At 49.7% G+C, this 19,208-nt stretch overlaps 2 pseudogenes; both read left to right on the top strand.

Annotated features, from left to right (window-relative positions):
* The first annotated feature begins 317 nt into the window (after window positions 1-317).
* LOC114510727 lies at window positions 318-5,143 on the top strand (annotated as a pseudogene).
* A 9,991-nt stretch (window positions 5,144-15,134) lies between these two features.
* On the top strand, window positions 15,135-18,823 carry LOC114510728 (annotated as a pseudogene).
* The last annotated feature ends 385 nt before the right edge of the window (window positions 18,824-19,208 follow it).

A 19,208-nucleotide genomic window follows, 5' to 3' on the forward strand; every position in this document is an offset into this window, starting at 1 on the left:
AAAAAATAAACAAAAAGAGCTGTGGTAAAAATACTTATCCTAGACAAAATAGACTTTAGAACAGAGGCTATATGACAAGAGAGAAAGAAGGACCCAGCCATTGCACTTCTGGGTACTTATCTGAAGAAACCCAAAACACTACATAAAAGAGATAAGACACATTCATATGTTCACTGCAACATTATTTACAAAAGCCAGATAGGGAAGCAGCCTAAGTGTCCATCCACAGATGGTGAGATAAACAAGTGGTGCACATGCACAGCAAAATCTGACTCAGCCACACACACAATGAATGAAATCTCTCCATTGGCAACAACATGGTGGAGGGTATGGTGCTGAGTGAAATACATCAGACAGAGAAAGACAAATACCAGGTGACTGCACTTACATGCAGAATCTAAAGAACAAAGTATTCAAGCAGAACAGAAACAAACTCATACATTCAGAAAACAGACTGACAGTTGCAAGATAGAGTGGGAGTTTGGGGGCTGGGTGAGAAAGGAGAAGGGATTAAGAAGCACACATTGGTGGTTACAGGGTAGTCATGGGGATGTAAAGTGCAGCACAGGGAATACAGTCAATAATATTATAATAACTACATACGGTGTCAGCTGGGTACTGGATTTATGAGGGGATCAATTTGTAAGCATATACATGTCTAATCACAGAGTTACACACCAGAAACTAATATAATAATGTACATTAACTGTAATTGAAAAATAAAAAGTATTTTTTAAAAAGATAAATATATCTTGAATTCATTTACAAATGAATTAATTTAACTCTCCTTAATGAAAATGGAGAATAAAAATGTAAAATAACTCCTATGATGACCGGGAAAGTGCACAAACACACTTCTGCTCCATTCATTCCCAAGTGTCATGAGCCCAGGAAAGTGACCTGTGAGGGCTGAGTCAGCCTCTTCTTCACAGAACAGCAAGTTCACTTAAGAGAATGAGAGACACAGAAGCTGTGGTGACTGAGGTGTGCTGAACTGGCAAACACTCTCTCAGATGAACATGAGCTTCTCCCTCAAGGAGAGTCAGCAGGCAGTTGACCCCTGACAGCACTTGTTGTCTGGATGGAATGGAAGCTCTCAGGGGAAAACCAGGATTCTGGCAAATGTGTGTCTCCCCACGGCAGCCAGACAGCTTCCCAGAGCTGACAACTATTTCCACAGGGATCTGCGGTAATGTTAACAAATGTGATTTTTGATGATGGGTCATTAAATGCATCAACACTGGGAGATCTCTATCACTTAGTGAAATAATTGGTTAATTGTAAATAATCCTGCATCAGTACAAGAGCCTCTCAAGCAATGTAACAGAACAGGAAACACTCAATGGTGTAGTTTCAGGTTGCACTTTGCAAAGAGCTTTTCAGAAACTACCACTTATGTGGCTTTAGTGGACCATCCAAGATGAATATCCACACTTACCTAACACAGTTTTAAGAATGTTCCTCCTACATATTGGTGTGAGGCTGTGTATATTTTCATATACTGCAACAACAAAACTTAAATGCAGAAACTTAATGCAGAAGCAAATATGAAAATCCAGTGGACTTCTAATGATACAGACAAGAACTGAGACTTGCAAAAATGTAAAATGTGAGCAAATCTACTCTTCTCACTGCCTTGTTAATTTGGGAAAATATTATTTTTAATAAAAACTTTATTTCTCTTAACATGTCATAGATTATTAACATTAGTCTAACTGATTTTTTAAAAATTTCTGTTGTACTCCTTGTATGGTAAATATTGATAGCTATAACCCACACAAACAAAATTATTTGGGATTCTCCCTATTATTTGTGAGACTGGATAGATGTTCTGATACAAAATGTCTGAGAGTCGCTGAATAAAACAGCCCGTGGGCACGGACTCAGGGAGACCATGTGACAGAGTTCTCCCTGCAGGAGGAGGGCTGGGGGCAGAGTCACGTGTCCCCAGACCTGGCTCCCAGGTCCCAGCCTCGGGCCCTATTTGGAGAGAGGACTCTTTGTGAGGGGAAAGTCCCCTTCTCCCTGGGGATTTCCCTCTTCCCTCTCTCACGTCCTTCTGCCTGGATACTCACGACGCTGCCCGGGTTCTCACTCGCGTTGGGTGTAGAATTCCACTGAAGCCAATCAGCGTCACCGTGGTTCCGGGTATCAACCCACATTAGGAACGAGAACCCATTGTCCCCCAAATGCTCAGGGTCTAGATCATGGGGCTCCGAGCGCTGCTCCTGCTGCTCTCGGGGGCCCTGGCGCTGACCGAGACCTGGGCCTGGGCCGGTGAGTGTAGGGTCGGGAGGGAGGGGACCCGGCGGGGTCGCAGGACCCCGGGACAGCGCGTCTCCAGCACCCCCAGCCCTGAACCCAGACCCCGGAGTCCCTCCTGGCCCCGACTCTCCTGTGGACCACCGCCCCCTTATCCGTCCCCGGGGGCCCCTGCCCTTTCCGGCACCACCACAGACACCAGAACACGCATCCTCGCCGCCCCCAGGTACGCACACCCTGAAAATTTTAGGCACCGCGATGCAAGGACCCGGCCCTGCGAAGTACCGGTACATCAGCGCTGGCTACGTGGACGACACAGAGGTCGCACACTTCGACAGCCAGATCCCGAACGCGAGGGTGGAGCCGCGGGTGCCGTGGCTGGAGCAGCCCGTGGATGCTGGACGGTACCAGACTACTGGAACGAGGGGACACGTTTTTGCCAGAGCGAGGCACAGATTAACGAAGGGAACCTGAACAAGCTGCGCGCCCACTACAACCGGAGCAAGGACGGTGAGCCACGCCAGCCCGGGGCCCGGTCACGACCCCACCCCCACCCCCCACTGACAGGCTGCTGTCCCTCTGAGTCTCTGGGTCCAGTGAGTGAGCTCCAGGCTGCAGAATCCCGCCTGCCCCCATCCTGGGTGGAGGTCTCCAGGGATTTGATCCCGTTTGATTTTCACTTTCGGTTTAATCATGCGGGTCAGCTCCTGAAAACTGGAGGCGGGACTGGGCTAAGTGGGCAGGGCTGACCCTGGGGCGGGGTCAGTGTCCCACACTTGGCAGGAAATGAGCGGCTGCTTCGTGGGATCTGATGGACGCTTCCTCCGCGGGTACAGTCGGTTCGCCTACGACTGGCACCGACTACTTCGAGCCTGAACGAGGACCTGCGCTCCTGGACCGTGGTCAACACGGCGGCCCCGAAAACCTGGCGCAAGTTGGTGGATCTCCCTGATGCGGAAGAGAAGAGGTTATTTCTGGAGAGACTTTGCGTGCACTGGCTTACCCAGCTCCTGGAGAAGGGGAAGGAGTCGCTGCTCAAGAGCAGGTAGCAGGGCGCGGGCCTCCCCTAGGAGGGGATCTGTGGGCTGGGGCGGCTTCCTACAAGGAGAGGAGGAAATGGGGCAGTGTCAGAATCCCCCTCCTGCACGGGAGAGTAAAGAGTCCCCCAGGATTTCTTATTCTGTGACTCACCCATGGGCACAGTTTTCTCTAAAGCAATGTTCCCCAAACTTTTGGCACCTGAAACAGGCTTCGTGGAAGACAAGTTTTCCACGGACCAGAGGGAGGGGTACTACTGGTAGACAGGAGACAGAGCTCAGTTGCTGGCTTCCTCCTGTGCCGCCCAGTTCCTAACAGGCCACCCACTAGTACCGGTTTGTAGCTCGCTGGCTAGGGATCCACGCTCTAAAGAACCATAAGGGGCCCAGCCCCTCCCTGAAACAGCCCACAGCGGTTCCCTCACACCCTGCAGCACCTGGTGCACAAGGACACTCTCCTTGTTCTCTGGCTGAGACCTTCTCTGCAGGCCTGACTCCTGCTTTTCTGAGTCATCAGCCTCCACCCGAGTCTGTGTCTCCTCTTACAGACACTCCTACCCTACGTTCTCACCTTTTTTCTGGAACTTTCCAAGACATAGGAAATTATCTCTGCTGACTCTGCCCCTGCTGGTGTCTGAGCAGTGCTCTCCCTTCCCCCACCCCACTCTCCTGCCCACTCTCAGGGTGGTCACATGAGCACTGCTGGAGTGCCCCATGACCATGCACAGTTCCTGAATTTTCTCACTGTCCCCTCAGACCCTCCAAAGACACACGTGACCCACCACCCCACCTCTGACCTTGAGGTCACCCTGAGGTGCTGGGCCCTGGGCTTCTACCCTGCTGACATCACCCTGACCTGGCGCGTGAAGGGGAGGATCTGACCCAGGACGTGGAGCTGGTGGAGACCAGGCCTGCAGGGGACGGGACCTTCCAGAAGTGGGCAGCCATGGTCGTGACCCCTGGAGAGGAGCAGAGATACACGTGCCATGTGCAGCACCAGGGGCTGCCTGAGCCCCTGATCCTGAGATGGGGTGAGGAGGGGACAGAGCCTCTCCTCAGGGTGTCCCTGAGCAGGGTCAGGACTCAGGCCTGAGGTTGACTTCTCACCTTCCCCTCACAGAGCCCCCTCCTCAGACCACCATCGTCATCGTGGGCATCGCTGCTGCCCTGGGTCTCCTTGGAGCTGTGGTGGCTGGAGCTGTGCTGTGGAGGAGGAAGTGCTCAGGCGGGCAAGGGGTGGGGTTGAGTTCCCTGTCCCCCAGCAGTTCAAGCCCACTGGAAGTGTGCTCTGCCTCATTAATGGGCATGGTGTCCCCACACGGGTGCTTGTCCATCTGAGTCCTATTTCCTAACACTGACTCTTTAGTGAGCCCTGTGGGAAAGTGAGGGACACATTTATCACCTGATGGTTCTAGCAATGGGGACTGATTCCCAGCTGTCACAGGTCAGAAGGGGAGGTCCCTGCTAAGGACAGACATCCAGACTGGTGGTTGATCTACTCCCCACACATGTACATTCCCTGTATTTCCTGATCCTACCCTGGGTGTTCAGTCACACTTCTGGAACCTTCCCTGTGCTTCAGGAGTGTGGAGCTCCTTCAGAGTCATGGGTCCCAGCCTTCCACCTGACTTCTCACAGAACGTTTTCCTCCCACAGGCAGAGGCAGGAAGAGCTACACTCAGGCTGCCTGTAAGTCTGGGTGTTGGGGAGGTGACATCTGGGACCCTTGGGAGAGTATGGGCTGCAGTCAGTGGGGGGCTCTCCCACCTCATAACTCTGCTGTTGTGTCTTCCCCAGGCAGGGACAGTGCCCAGGGCTCTGATGTGTCTCTCACAGCTACCTAAGGGTGAGACCCTGAGGGCAGGAAGTGAGGGGCATTGGGACTGAGAGTTGGGACTCTCAGACGGGGACATGCTGAGGATGGGGTGGGCTGTGGGGGAATGTGACACTTCTGAGTCTGACCTGAACTTCCTCATAACAACTTTCTTTCCCAGTGTGACAGCTGCTTTCTACGGAACCTGCTGCTGAAACAGTCACTGCTGCCTCACTTTGAGATTATGAATCCCTGACTGCTGTTTCTTCAACTGGTATCTGAACTTGTTTATATCACATTAAAATTAACTATATATTTATATACAGACTCTAAACAGAAGAGACTGGGATTAAGAGCTCCAAGGTGTATTGTTTCTGATAGGTGTTATCCTATCTCCATCTTACGCCATTTTTTAAGCTGCTCTAAGTCACTTTACCTTCACAAACTTACCATGGGGTGTGCAGACAACCCAGGAGGGGCAGACTGTCTGCCACAGGACAAGGGGACCACACTGGCTCCCCAGTGATGTTCCCTGTGACCACTGTGTTCCAAGTGCAAGTAAGGGTGTCTTCCCACACATCCGAATGTGACCCTTTGGAGCCTCTGCCTCTGGCTGGTTGAGTCCCTTGATTCTAACTGAGTGCTGCTTTGGTGCCTAGGAACCACCCCAAGCTTTCTGGACTGCCTCTTGTAGACCTCAGGGGTATCTGTGTGGAGTCAGAGAGCTGACCAATCTGAAAATGAGAACAGCTGCTTAAAGCAGGAGCTGTTCCAGCATCCACTGTCCTTAATCCACTGCAGACACTGCCCTCCTTCTATGGATGCTGAGTCCTGGAAGGTCATGGCCAAGAAGCCAAATTCCTTAGTGGCTTCCTCTGAGAGTTCTTCCCCAACAGAGAGCCCTCAGGCCACAGGATCAGTCTGGCTGCTGAACTGAGAATAGAATCGGAAGACAAGGGACCAGTGAGGCAGGAGGGAAAGGTGTGGGGAAGCTCCCATGGTTCCAGGCTGCAGGTGCTGGGTGTTCTGACGGGGCTGTCAGTGGTGGAAAGAGTGGGAAGGGACTGGACACTGAATGCATTTGGAAGATGATTTCACAGCATTTCCTAGTGATTAAAACTAGGGTGTGGGAAAGGAGTCAAGGTGGACACGCCCACATGTGTACTGTGCCAGCAGAAAGATGGGGTTCTATCAGCAGAGAGAGGGAAGACTCTGGCAGGAGCATGTGTGGGGGAGGGGTGTGCATTTCAACCATTCAGCTGAAGAGAAGCTCAAAGTGAGATTTCTCTTAGAAACACCAGTGAGGTGTCAGGTTGGACAGATGAGTGTGGGGACCTTGAGGAGAAATGTCTGGGCTCGAGACATAGATGTGGAGGTGATGCTATGAGAATGACATTAAAGCCGTGAGCATGGATGAGGCCACCAAGGGAGCCAGGACTGTGGAAGAGGAAAGAACAAGGACCGGACACTGCACCCACCTGTCCTGACAGTGGGGACATTCATCCTGGCAACCCACCCAGGTTGGTGAAGGACAGGTCTCCCCATCACACAGTCACCATTTGTTGATTGTCATCCATTAGTAATTTACGGGGAGATATTCTGAGATTGTCCTGATTATGGTTGCAGGGCTCAGCCTGTTACTTCTAGGCTGCAAGCCTGCACAGCATATTACTGTATAAAACAGCAGGAAATTAAGTTAACACAGGAGAAAATGATGCCCTCAAGAGACCCAGTAAATACATGTACGAGGCTGCTGCAGCCATAACAAAGCTACTGTTCTACTGCAGCCTTAGAAAAATTGTCACCAAAGGCTATGTTAATTGGTTTAAGAGTGTGTGTGTGTGTGTGTGTGTGTGAGAGAGAGAGAGAGAGAGAGAGTCATTGATCAGTTACCTCCCATATACACTCTGACCAGGGATCAAACCCACAACATTTTGGTACTCAGGATCACCCTCTAACCACCTGAACCACCTGGACGAGGCAGGCATAAATCCTTTGGTGGGGTGTCTGATTAGAATTTTGATTAATTTTTGTTGAGTTGTTTTTTTTTATTGTTGAGTTGAGTCTTCTTATATATACTCTGAAAGAATTGGATTGCAAACATTTTCTCCCAGTCTGTGGCCTGAGCTCTTTTTACAGACATAACAGCAACACTAATGCACAGGTAGATTTTCCTGGGAGAAGGAATCAGAAGTGACTCCCTGTGAAGGATTCCTGGGAGAGGACTTAGGTGACTGAGGGGGAGGAGGACAATGTGACTCATTTATTTTGTGTATTCCTGAGTGTCTTTTGAAACCTCTTGTATGTGCATAAGTAATGTTTTTCAAAAAAAAACAAGTTACATAAAATCCCTACACTTATAAAACTCCTGACAGACCATCCTCACATCACAATTTAAGAGTCACACTCTGATCCTCTTCTCTAGGACCAACCACTTGCCTTAGAAATTCCATTCCTGACAAACTTGGCTGGACTCTACGGACAAATCCTCCCACTGAAATGAGCTCAAAATTCCATATATAGTACAAAAACCAACTTATTAAAAGCAACAGAGAGTTGAGGAGATACTAATGACCACACCCCAGAAGAAAGGAAAGACCCAGCTTGGCCTCCACAGAGGGCAGCGCCCTGAGTGAGGAGCGGGGGAAGGTGTGCAAGTTCATTGCCCAGAGCCCAGACATGGAGCCCAGCACTGTCTGCCCTGAGCTGAGCTCTTGATTTTCTTTCTCATCTGCCTTCCCTTCTATACTTGTAACAAAGCTTTTAAATTAATTATGTGTATATAGATAATATGCTATTTATATGATTAATGTATATTCATTATAATACATTAAAAAGCTATAAACTACAAATATTACAAAACTGAATAGGTCCATCCACCTGTGCACATTAAAACCCAATCAAATGCAAACAGGAGTCTGCAACAAGGAAAGTGTAGGTTTACCATGGCTGGTGTGGGTCAGTTGGTTGGAGGATCGTCCCGTAACTGAAAGGTTGCAAGTAGATTCCTGGTCAGGGCACAACCTCGATTGAGCATAAGATTCCCAGTCCTGGTGCCAATGGAAGGAAATCAATTGATATTTGTCTCTCACATCAATGATGTTCTCTCTTCTTTTCTCTCTCTCTGTAAGCAATGAAAAGATAATGTCCTTGGGTGAGTGTATAAAAGAAAAAGAAATAAAAAGCAAATAAAGGTTTATTTAAGGAAGTGGCACCAAACCCAAGTCCATAGGTGAGTTGTTGCTCTGAGACCTGGCTCCCTGATGGCATTCTAGGGGACGGGCTGCATAGGGGACTGAGGGACTTAGGGTCAAGGTCTCCACTGATTGGTCAGCACTAGGGTAGGGGGTGGTTGGTCATTGCATCTGCTCCTAATTCAGCCATGGGGCCGTTCTGTCAGGTTTCACCAGAGTCTCAATCTTCATGAGTGCGTATTTGAACACATCAGATCTCCAACCACTTTCCTCTCTGCAGACACCTGTCCACAGCCCTCAGTCCTGCAGCAGGTGGGCAGGGTCCCTGCAGACCTGGAACTGGGCAGACACCCTGGATGTCCTTCCCTTCACTTTGAGCAGCCCAGGCCTGTCTTGTTCTAGCTCCCCTGTCACCTGGACCCCACATGTTCCTCCCTTTTGGTTTACTTCCTCATTTTCACCAATATATCTGGTAGAATTTTCCAAAGAGAATGAGAAAAGGTAACTATTAAAGCCCTAAACACATGAGGAAACTGTAGGCTATCCTAGCCCTTATTCACATCTTCACTGGATATAGAACTCTGTGTTGGAAATAATTTTTATTCAGTAACTGGAAGGCATGGCAACAACATCTTCTAGTCTCCAGGCCCATAGTTGCTGCCTCTTAAGTTTTCATTGTACCTCTCCTCCCTAAGCAAAGAATACATAGCTAAAATCAACTTTATTCAGGGGGGAATAAACAAGAGAGACCCAATTACTGCCACTTTACCAGATGAACCCATGACAGATGAAGTCAGGGTATCAAATAAGAAACAACAACAACATTAGAACCAGACAGACCTAAGAAAAAAGAAACAATGGAGCTGACCAGAGGATAATCCCCAAACCCCCATGTGCCCGTTTTGATGCATCAGCTTATTAAAAACACCCTGAAAGCTGATGAATATTCTGCTGAAACCCTCCCCGAAATTTCTCGCCCTGAGAAGAGAGTTAAAAACCCTCCAGACCCAGATCTGGGGCAGCTCACTCTAGAGCGCACCCACACCCCCATGTCAGATAGGAACTTCTTTCTGTCCTTGAGATTATCAGCCAGGGGAGCGGGTGGGCAACAGCAGCTTATATTGAATTAAGAAAAAAGGAAAAGCAGCCCCAACATCGGAACCTATGTGGCACTTAGGGTGAGGCCCCATGTTGCCAGGAGCCGGCCTGGTGCTCACTGCTGGGCCAGGTTACTCTCCAGTTGGACACACGTGGTCTCACGGAACATCAGCATCAGACAAGGACATCCCGAGACCATGGCAAACTGAGAGAAAACAACACCAGACTGCATTTTGTCTAAACACAGACAAACACAATGACAGAGGCACTCACAAAAATACCAGCCACCTGCACACAGTGGCTGCCATTTTGGACGTGCAGACACAGAACAATCCCTTGTTCCAGAATGTTCTATTAGACAGAACTGCTCTTCATATTATTTGGGCCTCAAGTCACAGCACTAGACCCGTGAAAAATGAAGGGGCCGATATCATCTCTCTGACAGATGACATCACATTTGTCTGGGACATGAGTACATATCAAGCTGCTGTATAACAAACCAAACTAGGTTACCTGTGGGCCTGGTGCCTTCAAGCACAAACTGTATTCAGCTCAAACAGGAAACACCTGTCTCCCCATCTCCTTTCCCAGACTGAAGACACTCTCTGAAATCTCATTTCCAAGGGGTGACCTTTCTCTTAGTACAACTCATGGGCAATGCTTTCAGCAGAGTGTGGGGAGGCAGGGATCCCACCTCAGGGAGAGGGGTTCTAGGAAGTGAGGAGGGACACAAGGCCGGGGCCAGTGGGGAGACTCCCCCTGGTTTACCCAGAACAACCATTCTCACAGTGTGTTCTGTGGAACCCTTGAGTTTTCTAAGACCCTTCCATGGGATCTATGAGGTCCAATTGATTTTCATAGGATTAAGGACATCCTGGCTTTGTCACTGTGCCCACATGTGCATGGAGGTAAACTTAGCAGGAATGGAGGCCGGGACACCCAGCTGCTAAGCAGGCATTCTTCACCACCACTCCTCACAGACTAGAAAACAAAACCAGCGTCACTTTGGAATGACACAGTCAAGGGATTGAAAAGTATTATCGTTACTAAATCATCATCCTTAAGTAAACATTTACAAAATATCTCAGCTTCCCGTCAAGATGGCTGTGCAGGTAAATGTGGTATTTTCATCACCCCAGGACCACATCAAAATCACAACTACACTACAGACAGCCACCATTCAGAACCACCTGAAATCTAGCTGAACACAAGCCCTACAACCAGGGAATGAAAGAAGCCACATTGAGACTGATAGGAGGGGACAGATGCAGAGCAGGCTGGTCCCACACTTGCATGTGGTTGGTAAAAATCAAAAGGGGTATCTCAGCTGTGGAGGTGCCCCTGAGGAGTGAGGCATCCCAGCCCTAAATGAAGTTCCTCAGCCCAGAGTTTCTGTGCCAGGAGGTCAGGTCTCCACAACTTCTGGCTGGAAGAACTAGCAGTGATGGTGCCTGAGTGACACACAGTTCCCTCTATCTGAGTCCCAGGCAGTTCCTCTTAAAGGCCTGCACACCCACGGACTTGCTCTGAGCTCTGGTGCTGGTACAGCAGCTCAAAAGGAACCAGGAACACATGGAGAGCAACTGGATTCTCTGGCATTGGGGTGAGAGCTGAGGGCAGCTATCTCCCAGACACAAGTACTGGCAGAGGCCATTGTCCTTTTCTGAGCCCTCCCCCACTCAGAGCTGGCAGGTGGGCACCATATCCGAGTCTCCAACAACCTGGCTCACACTGCTTGCCACACCCTGATGATTCCCCAAACCCCACCCCACCCAACTAACGGGCCCCCCATCACTCTTTCTAGTGATATTTCCATGCAAACTGTGTGTCTTGGCTCATGCTACAGATTTTCCTAAAGTGTCTCAAACAAGCAGTATCTGGCCTAGGCATGCCCTGTATCTCCAGCTAAGTGGCCCCAGGCCTGGTGCTAGTGGCAGCTGGCCTTGGTTTGCAGCTTGGCCTCTCCCAGGCCCCTCCAAGCCCAGCACAAGGAGCAGCCATCTACAGATTTCTTGGTAGCTGATGCTGGGCAGCCCCAGGCCGGGCATAGGTGGTAGCTGACTGTGGCCTGCAGCTCCCAAGAGGACCCTGAGCCAGCACCACTGATGGAGTGCTTCAGACCATGAAAAAGCATCACTCAACCGCCTCCACAGAAACACACTCAAGGGACAGGCTCAGCAGGCACCAGAGCCTCCACGGTGATTGCAGCCAGTCCCCCCAGCTGATCAGCCTGGGGATAAATCCTTTCCATTGCCAACAGCAGTACTGACTCAACTATAACAGCAGGGTACACACCGCCCACAAGGGGGTGCACCAAGAGTGCCCTGGTTGGGTCAGCAGGGAGGCTGCAGCACTGGGTCCTCTGGGACACCTACTGCATGGGGACACTCTACAAAGACCAGGAGATGCTGCAGCTCTGTCTAACACACAGAAAGAAACACAGGAAAGCTGCCTAAATAGGAAGCAAAGCATCACGTCCCAAATGAAAGAACAGAACAAAACTCTAGGAGAACTAAACACAATGGGGACAAGCATTCTGCCAGATGCAGAGTTCAAAGCACTGCTTATAAGGGTGCTCAGTGAACTCAGGGGAAGAGTAGATGGCATCAGTGTGGAGCTCAGCAAACAGATAGGGCACATAAAAATGGAGATAGAAAACATTACAAAACTTTATAAGTGAAAAGTTCAATTACTGACATGAACAACTCATTGTAGGGAATCAACAATAGAGTTAATGAAACACAGGATGAAATAAGAGTTTGAGAAGATAAGAAGCAAAAACACCCAATGAGAACAGCAAAATGAAAAAGAATACCAAAAAATTGGGGATAGTAATAAGGAGCCTCTGGAATAACTTCAAGCATACCCATATTTGCATTATGCTGGTGCCCAAAAAAGAGGAGAGAAAGCAAAGAATCAAAACCCTATGTTTTAAACAATGATTTGGAAAATTTCTCTAACCTGATAAAGGAAGTAGCCATAGAAGTCCAGAAACTGCAGAGTCCCAAACAAGATGAACCCAAAAAGGCCCACACCAAGAAACATCATTAATATGCTAAAAGTTAAAGACAAGGAGATCATTTTAATAGCACCAAGATAAAATCAGTTAGTTACCTACAAGGGAGCTGTGGTAAGACTGCCAACTGATATCGCAACAGAAATTTTTCAGGTCAAAACAGATTAGCAAAGCTTTCATTTTTCATTGAAGGACAGATAAAGAGCTTCACAGAGAAGAAAAAGCTACAGCAGTTTAACCGCCCAACCAGTATTACAAGAAATGCTCAAGGGTCCTCTTTAAAATGAAGAAGAAAACTAAGCACAAACATGAATAATGAAATAGCTATAAGTACATATCCATCAAAAATTACTTTAAATGAAAGTAAATTAATTGCTGTAATATAAAGACACATGGTGGTTGAATGAATAACAGAACAACCCTCAGATATGCTGTCTACAAGAGACTCAATTCTCATCAAAAGACAGAGACAGAAAGTAAAATGATGCGAAAAGATATTTTATGGACAAGGAAACAAACAAACAGCTGGGGATAGCAGTCCTTCCACCAGACAACACAGACTTCAACAAAGGCAATGTAACAAGAGGGAAAGAAAGACCTGTCATTTCCATTTCTTGGTATTTATCTGAAGAAACCCAAAACACTAACCAAAAAGACATACATCCACATGTTCATTGCAGTGTTATTTACAAAAGCCAACATATGGAAGTTACCTAAGTGTCCATCAAGAGATGATATGATTTTAAAAAGTGGTACATATGCACAACAAAGTCTGACTCAGCCACACACACACACACACACACACACACAAAGAATGACATCTCTCCATGGGCAACAACATGAAGGAGGGTACGGTGCAGAGTGAAAGAAGTCAGACAGAGAAGGACAAACACCAGGTGACTGAGCCTGCACAGGGAATCTAACACATAGGGTAATCAAGCGGAACAGAAACAGACTCATAGACACAGAGAACAGACTGATGGTTGCGGGATGGGAGGGGCTTAGTGGGTTGGGTGGAAAGGTGAAGGGATTAAAAGGACACATTGTTACAGAACAGTCATGGGGATGTAAAGTGCAGCACAGGGAATACAGTCATTAATATTGTAATAACTACATATGGTGTCAGGTGGGTACCGGATTTATCAGAGTGATTGGTTTGTAATTTATATAAATGTCTATTCACAGAGTCGTACACCTGAAACTAATATAATATTATACATCAACTGTCATTGAAAATTTTAAAAAAATTAAAATAATTATATCTTGAATTCAGTATATAAATGGATTAATTCTTAACTGTCCTTAATGAAAATGGAGAATTAAAAAAATACCATATCTCCTATAATGACCAGGAAAGTACACAAACACTCTGCTACATCCCCAAGTGTCATGAACCCAGGAGAGTGACCTGTGAGGGCTGAGCCAGCCTCTTCTTCATGGAACAGCAAGGTCACTTAAGAGAATGAGAGACACAAAAGCTGTGATCACTGAGGTGTGGTGAATGGGCGAACACTCTCTCAAATGAATGTGAGCTTCTCCCTCAAAGAGAGTCAACGGGCAGTTGACACCTGACAGCACTTGTTGTCTGGATGGAATGGAAGCTCTCAGGGGAAAACCAGGATTCTGGCAAATGTGTGTCTTCCCACAGCAGCCAGACAGCTTCCCAGAGCTGACAGCCGTTTCCACAGGGGTCTGTGGTAATGTTAACAAATGTGATTTTTCATGGTGTGTCATTAAATGCATCAACACTGGGAGATCTCTATCACTTAGTGAAACAAGGCATTACTTTCAAATAACCCTGCATCAGTACAAGAGCCACTCAAGTAATGTAACAGAATAGGAGATACTCAATGGATTTGTTTCAGGTCCATTTTGCAAAGAGCTTTTGAGGAACTACCACTTGTGAGGCTTTAGGGTATGATGAAAGCTGGATATCCACACTTATCTGAAAAGGTTTTAAAAATGTTCCTCCTCCGTATTTGTGTGAGGCTGAGTATATTATATACTGCAACAAAAAAAGAGATTTAATGCAGAAACAAATACGAAAATCCAGCAGACTTCCAAGGATACAGACAAGAAGTGAGCCTTGCAAACTATAAAATATAAGCAGATCCACTCTTCTCACTACATTGTTTTGTTTTGTTTTGTTTTGTTTTGTTTGTTGTGAAATGGCTACTTTTCACAAGAATATTATTTCTGTTAACATAGTTTATTAATACTATTCTAAATGAATTAAAAACTTTGTCAAACTGTTTTATTCCTTGTATGGTAAATATTGATAGCTATAGCCCATACAAACAAAATCATTTTGGGGATTCTCCCTAATTTGTAAGACTCTATAGATATTCTGACACCAAAATGTTTTGACAGTCGCTGAATAAAACAGCATGTGGGCCAGGACTCTGGGAGACAGCGGGAGAGTCCTCCGTGCACCGGGAGGGCACAGCGCAAAGTCCCGGGTCCTCAAACCTGGCTCCCAGGGTCTCATCCCAAGGACTGAGCCTGGATGCTCAATGCTCTGGGGTCTTCTCCCCAGGGATTTTCCTTCTTCCTCTCGCGGCTACTTCTGCCTGGATACTCATAATGCTGAAGCAGTTCTCACTCCAATTGGGTGGTGGGCTCTAGAGAGGCCAATCAGCATCAACGTGGTTCCGGATATACTGACCACTCCGAGAAGTAGAACTCATTCTCTCCAAACTATCGGGGTCTGGGTCATGGGACCCCGAGCTCACCTTCTGCTGCTCTCGGGGACCCTGGCGCTGACCGAAACCTGGGCCGGTGAGTGCGGGGTCGGGAGGGAACCGCCTCTGCGGGGCAGAAGGGAGGGGACCCGGAGGGGCGCAGGACTCGGGGACAGCACGTCTCCAGCACCCGCAGCCCAGACCCCAGACCCCCGAGTCCCTCCTCCGCCCTGACTGTACCCTCCCCCCTCCTGTCAACCACCTTCCCCTTTTCCGTCCCCACGGCCCCTGCCCACACCGGCATGACCGTGTACACCAGGACACGCGTCCTCCATGCCCTCAGGTCCCCACACCATGAGTATTCTCAGCACCGCGGTGTACGGACCGGGCCGCGGGAAGTCCCGGTTCCTCAGAGTCAGCTAGGTGGACGACACGGAGATCCTGCGGTTCGACAGCGACGCCCGGAACCCGAAGCTGGAGCCGCGGGTGCTGTGGATGTAGCAGCCGTGGATGGAGAAGGAGAGGCCGGACTGTTGGAACCAGGAGACAGGGGTTTGCCAGCGGGAGACATAGACTAACGAAGGGAACCTGAACAAGCTGCGCTCCCACTACAACCAGAGCGAGGACAGTGAGCCACGCGCGCCCGGGGCCCGGTCACGACCCCCCCCCCCACCCCACCCCCACTGACCGGCTGCTGTCGCCCTGAGTCTCCGGGTCCGAGCGTCACCTCCAGGCTGCAGAACCCGCCTGCCCCCATCCTGGCTGGAGCTCCCGGGGATTTGATCCCGTTTGATTTTGACAGTCGGTTTAATCAGGCGGGTCAGCTCCGGAAAACTGGAGGCGGGACTGGGCTAAGTGGGCAGGGCTGACCCCGGAGGGGCGGGGGGGGCGGGGTCGCACACTTTCCAGGAAAAGAGGGGCTGCGTCCTGGGACCCAATGGACGCTTCCTCCGAGAGTTCAGTAGGTTCGCCCACGACGGCACCGACTACTCGCACTGAACGAGGACCTGCGCTCCTGGACCGCAACCGACACGGCGGCCCGGATCACCTGGCGCAAGTTGGTGGAGCTCCCCGTAGCAAAGCAACGGCGAGAACTCCTAGGGAAACTGTACGTGCACTGGCTCCACCTGTTCCTAGAAAGGGGAAGGAGACGCTGCTCCGAGCAGGTAGCTGGGTGCGGGCCTCCCCAGGAGGGCATCTGTGGGCTGGTGCGGCTTCCTACAAGGAGAGGAGGAAAATGGGGCAGTGTCAGAATCCCCCTCCTGCTCGGGAGAGGGAAGAGGCCCCCGGGTTTCCTTATTCTGTGACTCACCCGCAGGCTTAGTTTTCTCTAAAGCAACGGTCCCCAAACTTTTGGCACCAGACACCGGTTTCGTGGAAGACAAGTTTTCCACGGACCAGAGGGAGGGGACTGCTGGTAGACTGGAGACAGCGCTTAGGTGCTCGCTTCCTCCTGTGCCGCCCAGTTCCTAAGAGGCCACCCACTAGTACTGGTTTGTAGCTCCCTTGGTTGGGGATCTCTGCTCTAAAGAACCATAAGGGGCCCAGCCCATCCCTAAAACACCCCACAGCGGTTCCCTCACACCCTGCAGCACCTGGTGCACCAGGACGCTCTCCCTGGTTCTGGGGCTGAGACCTTCTCTGCAGGCCTGACTCTGGCTTTTCTGAGTCATCAACTAGCACCTGAGTCTGTGTCTCCCCTTAGAGACCTAGGTCCTCCTACCCTATGTTCTCACCTTTTTCCTGGAACTTTCCAAGACATAGGAGATTATCCCCAATGCCTCTGTCCTTGCTAGTGTCTGAATGGTGCACTCCTTTCCCCCACCCCCTCTTACCTGTCCACTCTCAGGGTGGTCACATGAGCACTGCTGGAGTGTCCCATGACCATGCAAAGTTCCTGAATTTTCTCACCCTCCCCTCAGATCCTCCAAAGACACACATGACCCACCACCCCATCTCTGACCATGAGGTCACCCTGAGGTGCTGGGCCCTGGGCTTCTACCATGCAGACATCTCCCTGACCTGGCAGTGTGATGGGGAAGACCTGACCCAGGACATGGAGATTGTGAACACCAGACCTGTGGGGGACGGGACCTTCCAGAAGTGGGCACCTGTGGCTGTGCCCCCTGGAGAGGAGCAGAGATACACGTGCCATGTGCAGCATCAGGGGCTGCCTGAGCCCCTGACCCTGAGATGGGAGGAGGAGAGGGTGTGGGCACAGAGCCTCTCCTCAGGGTGTTCCTGAGCAGGGTCAGGACTCACATCTGAGGGTAACCTCTCACCTTCCCCTCACAGACACCCCTCCTCAGACCTCCATCACCATCGTGGGCATCCCTGCTGCCCTGGGTGCTGTTGCTGCAGCTGTGGCTGCTGGAGCTGTGCTGTGGAGGAGGAAGGACTCAGGTGGGCAAGGGGTGGGGCTGAGTTTCCTGTCCCCTGGGGGTCAAGACCAGATGGAAGTGTGCTCTGCCTCCTTTATGGGCATTGTATCCCCATATGGGTGCTTGTCCATCTGGGGCCTATTCCCTAACACTGACTCTTTAGTGAGGTCTGTGGGAAAAGGAAGGACAAATTTATCACCTGATGATTCTAGTGATGGGGAGATTCCCAGATGTCACACATCAGTGGGGAAGGTCCCTTCTGAGGACAGACATCCAGATGGGCAGTTGATCTACTCCCCACACATGTACTTTCCCTGTACTTCCTGATCCTATCCTAGTGTTCAGTCACAGTTCTGGAACCTTCCCTGGGCTTCAGGAATGTGGGGCTCCTTTAGGATCATAGGACCCAGCCTCCCCCCTGACTTCTCACAGAACATTTTCTTCCCACAGGCAGAGGCAAGGAGAGCTATGATCAGGCTGCTTGTAAGTCTGGGTGTCAGAGAAGTGACATCTGGGACCCTTGGGAGAGTGTGGGCTGGAGTCTGTGAGGGGGGCTCCCCCACCCTGTAACTCTGCTGTTGTGTCTTCCCCAAGCAGCGACAGTGCCCAGGGCTCTGATGTGTCTCTCACAGCTCCTAAAGGTAAGACCCTGAGGCCAGGAAGTGGGGGTCTTGGGACCGAGGGGCACAATTGGGTTTTGGGGACTCTCAGAGTCAGACATTCTGAGGATGGGGTGGGCTGTGGTGAAATGTGACACTTCTGAGACTGACCTGAACTTCTTCATGACAACTTTCTTCCCAGCGTGACAGAGCTGCTTTCTACAGGACTTGGTGCCAAATAGTCAGTCCAGCTTCCCTTTGGGATTATGAATCCCTGACTGCTGATTGTACATTAGTGTGTGTGTGTACATATATATATATGTATATGTAAACATAATAGATGGACATTAAACACTCCAAGGTATATTGTTTCTGGTAGGCGTTATTCTGTCTATACCTTCACCCTGTTTGTTAACCTGTTCTAAGTCACTTTACATTCATAAACTTACCATGAGGTGTGAAGATAACCCAGGAGGGACAGACTGTGTGACACAGGAAAGGGGACCTCACATCTCCCCACTGATGTTCCCTGTGACCTCCTGTGCTCCATGGGCAATTAAGGGTTTCTTCTCCCACATCCGAATGTGACCTTTTGTGCCTCTAGCCATAGCTGGTTGAGTACCCTGATTCTAAATGAGTGCCATTTTGTAGACTAGGAGTCTCCCCCAAGCTTTCAGGGCCTCCTATTGTAGACTTGAGGGGTATCTGTGTAGGGTGCAGAGAGCTGACCAAACAGAGGGTGAGAACAGCAGGAAGTGTTCCAGCATCCATTGCAGACACTGCTCTCATTCTGCAAATGCTGAGTCCTGGAAGGTCATGGCCAAGGAGCCCACGTCCTTAGTGGCTTCCTCTGAGAGTTCTTCCCCAACAGAGAGCCCTCAGGCCACAGGGTCAGTCTGGCTGCTGGACCGAGAACAGAATCAGGAGACAAGAGACCAGCGAGGCAGGAGGGAAAGTTGTGAGGAGGTTCCCAGGGTTCCAGGCTGCAGTTGCTGGGTGTTCTGATGAGGCTGTGAGCGGTGGACACAGTGAGAAGGGACTGGACCCTGAAGGCATTTGGAAGATGGAGTTCACAGCATTTCCTAGTGATTAAAACTGGGGTGTGGGAAAGGAGTCAAGGTGGACAC

Source organism: Phyllostomus discolor, chromosome 12 (assembly GCF_004126475.2).
Source record: "Phyllostomus discolor isolate MPI-MPIP mPhyDis1 chromosome 12, mPhyDis1.pri.v3, whole genome shotgun sequence".
Taxonomy (NCBI): domain Eukaryota; kingdom Metazoa; phylum Chordata; class Mammalia; order Chiroptera; family Phyllostomidae; genus Phyllostomus; species Phyllostomus discolor.